Source organism: Heptranchias perlo, chromosome 5 (assembly GCF_035084215.1).
Source record: "Heptranchias perlo isolate sHepPer1 chromosome 5, sHepPer1.hap1, whole genome shotgun sequence".
NCBI lineage: Eukaryota > Metazoa > Chordata > Chondrichthyes > Hexanchiformes > Hexanchidae > Heptranchias > Heptranchias perlo.
The window spans coordinates 66,883,703-66,893,564 of record NC_090329.1 but is presented as its reverse complement, the minus strand read 5'-3'; the positions used below and the strand labels follow the sequence as shown (position 1 = coordinate 66,893,564).

The following is a 9,862-nucleotide window of genomic DNA, read 5'->3' as shown; positions in this document are numbered from 1 at the left end:
TCTCCTGTGGCACTGCTGGCGTGCCTTTCTGTCACCCGACACTTATTTTTAGTGAAGGGTTACAATCCTACATTCCATGGGGAAAACTCAACAGAATACTGCACTTATTTGCTTTGAAAGTCCACTGGAAAAAAATCAAATGAGACACCAAAAAGAAGTTCTGAATACAGCAAATAGGCATCTATGAAAATTTAAAACCAACCAGTTTAATTAGCAAGAAAAAAATGGAATGAATGGAATTACGAACATGTCTGGAATCAAAGAGTAATTCTGTCCTCGCAGCAAACTAGATGCCGGTCACCTATAAAGAAACCTCTGTTGCTGCATGATGAGGAATCCACTCCACATTCCAGGCATCCTGTGTGCTACGAAGCAAAATCCAATTCTGAGAGAGAAGAAGAAAAACTGCTGGAAGTCCCAAATAAAATACTAGAAAATACACAGAAGGCTGATCAACATTTGTTTTGCGTGATACCCTTTGTTAGGACTGACCAATATAACTGAGTGTCTGGCAGAGGACTGCAGACATTGATAAAATCTGAGGGTTCTGCCTTTCTTTGTCACAGCTTGTAATATCACCTAAACCCCTCAAATGGATTATGACCATGTGATCTACTAGTCCCTGCTCAATATCATTTATACTTTGATAAATGTCTCAAATAAATTAATGCTATCATACTCTGAAACCAGGAAATTACTTGTATTGTTTAACAATAGAACCCAAACTCTTACAAATATTCTGATGACTTCTTATGCACAAAAAGTAATTAAAATCTCCTCTGTCCAAATTCAGATTTAACTATTTGAAGTTTAAAGGGGTTTCAAATATAACCTGACTTTACACCTCTATCCCCACATCGTGTAAATAAAAAGCCAAATTCTACCAGGCATGACATATGAAACAGAACCTAGGATAGATATCCCTCTGAGGGCCCTTCTGGTGCATCTCCGAGGAAAGAGGTGTTCCCAAGTTTCCTGTCCCATCTATTGCATAACCTGGATGGGACCATATCCTGGCCAAGCTTAATATCGGGCAGCTATGCTGCTGGCCATCAGTATCAATGCCTTCTGGCTGCTGCTGGAGAGTTTGACCTGTGGAGAATCCCAAATAAATGGAAAGATACCTGATGCTCACAATCCATCTTTGGGTTGCACCCGGGATCCCCTTAGACCTTCTGGTCTGTGGGGTCCCAGCACAAGCCCCAACTCCTGTTTCTTTGGGTTCCCCCTAGACAAAGAGCAAATTGAGTTGGGAACACCCCATCCCACTTCATTTCCATCCTTATGTTGGGTTTGCGTCCAGTCGAGGTACAGGCCCAGTGACACTGCATGGACAATACTCAGCTACTCCCGTTTGCATCTTATTGCGGATGGAGAGCTGACATAATGGGTCTAACCTCTTTGCTGCACCTGGGAATTGAGTGTTAACCCAGCGCTGTGATGAGGAAAATCTCCCTTCAATCACCTGCATATCAGCACAAATACCATTGGCAGCAATTCTCTCAGTAAAGTCAGCCGTCTGTAAAGGTTAAGCAAAAACAACTGCATGTTTTCTACTATTTGTACCAAAACAGATTAACTTGTCATTTATCACATTTGCTCTTTTTGTTGCTGCATTTGCCTGAATGACAACAGTGACGACACTCCAAAATTTATCCATTTGCTGTGAAGTGCTTTGGAATATCCTGAGATTGTGAAAGATATATGTGCAAGTTCTTTTTTTTCCGAATATCACTATGCCATCTCTGAGGTGGCAGTAACGGTAGCTCAGGCCACAATACTACTTCAAAAGCACCATTAACGATACAATGCCCTGCCAGTTCATAGTAATGAGTCACAGACCCAAGCAACTTTTCTAACAGGAAAAGGAAAAGAGGACGTATTTTACACAGTACTAAACTGTATTGTACATATGGGTGCAAAGTAAAGGGCATTTGGGAAAGACTTTATGCACAAAAACATACTGATATCCCCACTCCTGCTCCTTGTCCCTGACTGATGGAAGCACAATAATGGGAGCAAAATCAACCATAAATGGGTAAAATCAGTCAATAACCAAAACACAAACTTCCCACTGGCCATCAACAAACTAGCAAAAGTCACCTACTGGGCATAACCAAGTTTAAAATTCCAGTTGAGCTAAGATTCAAATTCAGGCTTGGGGTGTACATGGCTATTTCTGACATGAGCCCCAATTTTAACTCAGGGCAATAATCGGGCAGATAGGGGCCAAGGTGGGCACCAAATCCTTCTGACCTCAGCAGTTTGAGGCACGAGTGATTTTAACTCCTGGGCCTCATCTGCATGCCCCCGGTTAGTTGCCAGTGGGAAGCAGCAGCTGGCTGGCGGGCAGGAGTGCAACGTTTGGTGGCAGGAGGCTGCTGCCGGGGAACAAAGGAATGGTTCCTGGCACTCAGGTAAGTCACAAGAAGGGGGTTTCTGGAGGGCCTCACGGTTGGGGGTGGGTGATGGTGGAGAATGTCAGAAACCTGAGAAAAAGCTCTGTAAGGTGATAATGTGTGATACCAAAATAGTGTGAACAAATTACTGTATTTAACCTGCCATTGATTTCCATTATTAAAAAATTCCTAAAGGGATATGATGAAAATAGTGCATTTTTTTTTCTCACCTTAGGTAATTGAATCTTTAGGAATTGTGTGGGATCCTTGTGACTCTTGTGAAGAATGAAGTTACTGTTCAATGCTCTGATGTGAAATTCACGGAGGTGAGAGAATGGGGATACGGATCTGGTGAATTTCTCATTGTGCTGGATTTCAAAGGATTTGGGAGCTATGGTATGAAAGAAAACATATTCAAAATCTAACTGGCATATATTTCTAAAATCCACACAAAGTGTTTTGAGTTACATTGCCAGGAAAAATATCTATAAACCGCATCAGGGGAGTGTTAAAAGCATTGTAACATTACGCCTTAATCCATCAGAGATTTAAAAACTCAATTGGTGTTCATAATTCAGGTTTTCTTCAAGCATGTGACCCAAAGTTAAATACTAACATATTTAGTGCATAAAACAAGAATATCTTGTCACCTTGTAAATGTAATGGCTTCCTTCAGGCAGATGATCACTCTAAACTAAGGGCCTATTTTAAGCTCTTATTTAAAAGTTCTCATGCCAGAATATTAGTTACATGCATTAAAATGTTTGCCTAAAAATTGTCATCGCAGTTTTAATTGCTCAAAAACATTTGTTGTTCTTTAACTAATACATGTGTGTGTTTGGTTGAATAAAGAAAAAGAAAATATGAATCCATTAAATCAAAATTCAAATTGCTCAAACATTGAACTTGTCGCTATTGGTATTAAGGGAATTTTAATACATTGTGACAGATCAGATTTGTTTGGCTAGTTACTCATTTTTGTGACATGTTAATGCATGCCATTTTGCAGACTGGACAAGACAACGAGATCCATTACAGAATATTCACCAATCCTACACTACCAGTGGGGAAGCATGTAGCATTGCAGCCCTTGGTCTGATCCTGTGTCCTTTCGACTCTCTCCCCCTGGCAGTGCCGGATTACTTCATTATTTCTATTGACTGAACCATTAAGGAAGCTTCACAAGTTGAAGTTTCAATACACATTGCTTCAGGGCTTGGCACATGCAAGACCCTGACAATATGGCCCCGATTTTAACAGCTCCCACCTGGCGGAAACAGAGTGGCGGGGGTGGAGGGGAGTGGTTGCAGTTAAAATAACGGGTGTCAGTTACCTCCACCGATTCCACTTCATTCCCGACGTGTCCCGATATTAACCTGCTCTTTTGAGCAGATGAGCAGGAAGGAAGCGGGGTCCTGTTTTAAATATGCATTGGAGGTCCGATGATATCATCAGGACCCACTCTGTAATATCAACCTGCGGCCTGTGTCGGGGGAGGGAGGTCAGTGTTGGTTCTTCCGTCAGGCAAAACCTGCCGGGAGCCAGATCTTGGGCAAGAAGAGGCCCAGATGGTGAGTTTAAAATTTATTTTTCCAGTTTTCTTATGGGCCAGGAGTGCTCCTCCAGGCCTCCCTTGAACCGGGCTTCCCTCCTCCCACCCCCGGCAAGACCTCCACCCCCCACCTCCCAGCCCGATCGCGGCAAGACCCCCCTCCCCTGATCGCAGCCCTGACCTCTCAGCACCCCCGACCTCTCAGCGCCCCTCTCCCCTCCAGACCATGATCCAGAGCTTTCCCCCCCACTAACTGTCGTGGACCACCCCCATGGCCTCCACAGTGGCCTCCTGCCGCTTGTATGCACTCCCAACCGTTGGCCAGGCTGTCAATCTGGCCCGCTATTGGGCGGGAGATGGCAGCATGTTATTTAAACGAGGCCATATCGTTAAGATCGGCAGGGCCTCCACGTCCCTGGCCTTGCTGGGTTTTTTGGCCGATTACAGCCTCCTATGTAACTTCCCCAGCTCCCTGTCAATATTGGGGCCTATGTTATACCCTGACAGTACGTTGTAAAACATCTTTGATCTCAAATATTGAAACCTATCTTTGAAATTGAAGAAAATTGTGCAAGAGCTGCGAGATATTTCCCAAAGACTTTAGCTTCCTGTTTCACATTGTCTGTTCCACATGAGACATCGAGGGGCTTTGTGGGTGTCATTGCTCATATAACGAGTTGGATTTTGCTATGAGCAGTGTACGAACAGCTAGTGCCAGCCGTTCATTAGACTTGCACTTGCCCTCAGACTTTCTATGAGCTTTTGCCCAGCAAGATACTCTAAATTAGAGAGTCATTCAGCATGGCGCCCTCTATAGGGCATCTGGGACCTGTGTGAACAGGACAAGCAACTGTGTGTCTTTTTAACCAATCAGATTGAAGAATCGTTAATGAGCATTGCAGAGTGTGAACCAAGAAGTGTAAATTAGAATAGTGAATTCAATGTCAAATCAGGTACAGAAAGCAAAATAAAGAGAGGGAAAGAAAGATTGGATTAAGAGAGAGATAAAAGAGACAGAAAGAAAAAGAACAAAAAGTATTATATATATTATAATTATGTATTATAAATGTATTAAATATAAACAATAATTAAAAGCTGATGGAATGAAACTCCACACTTGTAAAAGTTAATTTTTAGTGCCAGAGAAGTTGTTTGCCAGTAATTAAGACTTACCACACCATTAAAAGGGTACTTACAGTGGAATGGACAAGCCCTAACCTTTTTTGGCAAGTTTAGTCTGTATCTACGGTGTCAGTGCAGGAACTTCACATTGTTCCATTCATTTGAATGGGGAGACAGCGAGATGCGGTTTTCGCGCAGTTTAGAGGAGCAGGGTTTCTCGGGCAGCAACTTCCCAATTTCTGCATTTAACTGCACATGTGCGGTCGCCGGAAGTTACTGTTCAATTTGCACATAAATAACGTGAGCGCTGCTAGCTTCACTGTTATTTTTACAGCAATATCCAGTCCAACATTTCATTAGAGACTCCGTTAACAGATTCTGGAAAGAACTACAAATATATTCGACTTTAATGTTTTTGGAACAGCTTAAGTGCTGTAGAAGACATGTAATGTATTACTAAATACTTGCTGTGTCTCTTCTGCTTCAGTCTAATTGTTTTACTTATAAATAAATTAATTCCTAGCTTTAGCTTGAACATAACAGTCTGAAAAGGTGACATTTATCACCTTTCGTAGTAGACATGAAAACGTAGAGTTGTCTACATAGGCTCTGGTGTACAACACTATAGAAGAGGGTAATTGTTAGACTGTAATATTTCATTGATGTCACACTCAAGGCTGTAAGTTTTGGTTAATAAGAGCAGATTTATTTATGGAAATTGCCTTTCTGTGAACACAAGTCTCATGTGTTGGAAGAAAGCCCAAATTGTAGCAAATGGTTTTTTAAATGTTTTTTCTTTCGTTCAATTTTATCCATGGTTTTTTGGCATCTATGGAGGATACGCTGAGGAGCAAGTGAAAATAATTTTTCCAACAAAGTAAAATGCCCATATGGTCATAAATCAGTGGGTTAGTTCATTTGTGACTTTGAATACAGCATCCTAGTGCAGGGGCTGTATCATAGAATCATCATAGAATCTTACAGCACAGAAGGAGGCCATTTGGCCCATCGTGCTGGCTCTTTGAAAGAGCTGTCCAATTTAGTCCCACACCCCAGCTTTTTCCCCAAAACCTTGCAAATTAGTCCTCTTCAAGTACATGTCCAATTGCCTTTTGAAAGTTCCTACGGAATCTACTTCCACCACTCTTTCAGGTAGCACATTCCAGATCTTAACAACGCTCTGTGTGAAAAAGTTTCTTCTCATTTCCCCTCTAGTTCTTTTGCCAATTATTTTAAACCTGTGACCTCTGGTTACCAACACACTTGCAGAGGAAACAGTTTCTCCCTAGTTGCTCTATCACAATCGCTCATTATTTTGAATACCATTATTAGGTCTTCCCTTAACCTTCTCTGCTCTAAGGAGAACAATCCCAGCTTCTCTGCTCTCTCCACATAACTGAAGTCCCACATCCCTGGTATCATCCTGGTAAACCTTCTCTGTACCTCTATAAGGCCTTGACATCCTTCCTAAAGTGTGATGCCCAGAATTGTACACAATATTCCAGCTGAGGCCTAACCAATGATTTGTAAATGGTTATTGCTTGTATCCTTCAGTGAGGCGCAATTATGATTTTGTGGACTAAATATTACTTTCAGGGCATCTATGAAGTCTGTGATCTTGCTGTTGAATGTAATTTTGAATTTCAGTGTGATGCCACTTTATTTTGCAATGTTTAAAGGTACGACTATGTTTTGTTACATGCTTTGGGGTATTTTGCTTGCTTGGCTTTAATTGCCAATCATATACATGGTTCATTTCCTCTTGCAAGGCTGATATTTCTCCGGTCTTGTAAAATTAATCTTTATGCGTCTGCTTATCAAAACCTACAGTTTTGTCTGCCAGAGAATAAATACATATCTTAAAGTCACACCACAGTTTGTTGACATTTTCTAGGCTGCTTACTAGTTTTTCTGGAAATTTTCACTATGTTTAAAATACAAAACTTGTAACTTTTTGGGCAATTTTGTTTTGAATCCACATTGTTTTGGTATTGTAAAAAGAGCCAATTTGGAGTGAATTAAACAGTAGCCAGACCAGAACGTAATGTATCAGATGTCAGTGTTTAGGGTGTGAGTCCCATGTAGTTTTAAATTTGACTGGAAGCTGATATAACTGCAGAGGAAATTCTGCCCAACCGATATTATTGATACAGCCAACTGTATTGTTATTCAAATAGCCAACTTGTTTTCTCTGGTCCCAAAAATTTGCATCTCAGTACAAATGGTTAGATGTGCCCACCCTGTTCTCTGCTATTGAAGTCCACAGGGTCAAAGGCAAGTCCCACAATTTGGGTACTTCAGTGGGGTCAGGCCGCATCTCTGATGTTTCCACTTAGTGGCAGGAAAGTCCGGGGAGGGGTGTCAAGTGCCCCCTCACAAGAAATGTTTTACTGCGTCCACAGCACTGCTACAAACAATTTTCTTTTAATCTTTGAGGTGGGGGGGGGGCGGAAATCAGGCCACAAACTCTTAGGTGGGACCCACTACCACCAGATAATTGGCCACTCTCACCAGGTGTACCAATGTTGACTATACATTGGAGTTCTAACTAGGCATGGGAATGCCAACGTTCCGAATTCCCACCCCTCACATTTATGGTCTTGTAAAGCATGGGCAGAGGCTCCATCCCACAAGGCCATTCAGGAAACTTGGGTGTAACCAAGTCCCTGCCATTCTGGCAGACACCCGCCGACGTTATGGCCGGGTCCGCAGGATCTGCCATGGATTTTCAGCTCCTCTATACTTAATTTCACATGTTATACACAAAAGTCTGAACAGATATCCTATAGCATCTGTAGCCATCTATAGCAAAAGTAGAAATGGCACTAGGGGGAATGTAGAGGAGAGCATATTGACTTAGTAGAGAATAAACAGAAATCTGTTAGGTTACTTAACAAGTACTTCACTTCAGTGTTTACAAAAGAGAAGGATATTGGGAGGAGGTGAATCCTAAATTGATTAAAAGTGAGATGAGAGATATAATAAATTAAAGGAAGGTATTAGAGAAAATAGTTAAGCTAAAGGAGGACAAAGTGCCAAGACATAGCAGGATACATCCTGAGGGAAATGGAAGAAGAAATATTGTTCTGCTAAGAGTGAATGTGTGCCGGAGGACTGGAGAGTGGCTGATATAATACCTATTTTCAAAAAGGGAATCAAGCCAACTCAGGTACTTATAAGCCGGTCAGTTTAACTTCTCTGGTAGGGAAAATTTTGGAATCTTTAATTAAAGATGAAATTACTGAATATCCTGATGAAGAGAAAATAATTAGAAGCAGCCAGCAGGGATGTCAGAAAGGAAGATCATGCTTAGCAAACTTGCTCAGAGCAGATGGCAGATACGGTGGATGGGGGAAATGCAGTGGACTTTCAGAAATCCTTTGACAAGGTACCACTTGGGAATATTGGAGAATACTAAGAGGTATGGAATTAGGGAAAAGGGTAAGACCATAAGAGACCACAAGAGATAGGAGCATGAGTAGGCCATTCGGCCCCTCGAGCCTGCTCCGCCATTCAATGAGATCATGGTAGAAAATGGGATTAAAATCTGGTTATCATGGAGGAAAAGAGTAGTATTAAGAGCAGCTTCTCAGAGTGGTTGGATGTGGGTAGTGCTATTCCTCAGAGTTCTGTTCTGGGACTGCTTCTGTACATCAATGATTTGGAAATAGGTGTAGAGGGGGTGGTATCCAAATTTGCAGATGATACTAAAATAGAAGGCATTGTAAATAATTCTGATGATCAAAGAAATCTGAAAGTGAATATTGATAAGATGATAGAATGTGCAAAAAAGTGGCAGATAGAATTCAATGTCAGTCAATAATGAGGTGGTACTTATTGGATTAAAAAAAGCAATCATTATATTTTGTGGGGGAACACTGGGTGATGAAAAAGAGCAGAGTTAATGTAGTTAATATGCCAAGAGTACCCAAGCCCATATCTCAAAGAGCATATACATCCACACGATATAAAAACTACATTGCATCAGACTTGTATAGTCTTATCCCAACTAAAATTAAAAAATGGCTTGAGTCATTTCAGAATCAGTGCATCATGTAGATTAGAAGGTTGTTAATAATGAACAATGGGTGTGTGATATCAAAGGTGCAACATTACGATGTATGTCTGATATCAGAGAAGTTCAAAATTACAGGGAAATGGTATTTTCTGGTGAAAAAATATTTACAGATTGCAAGGGTATAAAATTCAGAAATATATGCAAGGTCCTTTGATGAACCGCATATGACAAAGCATTGATTTACCTGTCCACAGTCGACATGGTTTATCCACGAGTCTTGGAGTGAAAAGAGGATTAATATTATCCTGCAGCAATTTATATTGGATTAGATATTGCTTTCTATCTTCTTCAGACATGTTTTGCAGCATTTGCTCTTGTTTTTCTCTAATCAACTTAGGTAGAATTGTTAAGGAGTTAAAGGTCATCTTTAGATCATCAGCACCTTCTTCCATATTTTTCTGATGTAGCATGCTACACTGATTCAAAAATTGCTTCCTTTTTTCTACTGGCATCCCAATCAAAAGTTGTAGGAGCAGTATTCTTCCCTGATTCTCAGTAACAAGTTTTTGAAAGAGATGGATTATGTCAAATGTATTTCTTTGCAGTTTACACTGAGTGTCTTTAATTACAGATATTTCTCCTCCTTCCAGATCTTGCTTGGTGTTTCCATTGTTGTGGAATATCTTGGAATATGCATCGATTCCAGAAGCCTCCACTTCTGTTTTTGTTAAAAATTTAAACAACAGATAGATAAATTTAAGAACAATCTTT

General features: G+C 40.9%; 1 long non-coding RNA gene across 1 annotated transcript; it reads right to left on the bottom strand.

The window, feature by feature from the left end:
• Positions 1-302: 302 nt before the first annotated feature.
• LOC137321409 (uncharacterized) lies at positions 303-9,394 on the bottom strand. The gene is made up of 3 exons (XR_010962807.1): positions 9,336-9,394; positions 2,630-2,790; positions 303-385 (listed from the first exon to the last, which is right to left on the bottom strand). It is a non-coding gene; the product is annotated as an uncharacterized lncRNA (long non-coding RNA).
• Between the last annotated feature and the right edge of the window lie 468 nt (positions 9,395-9,862).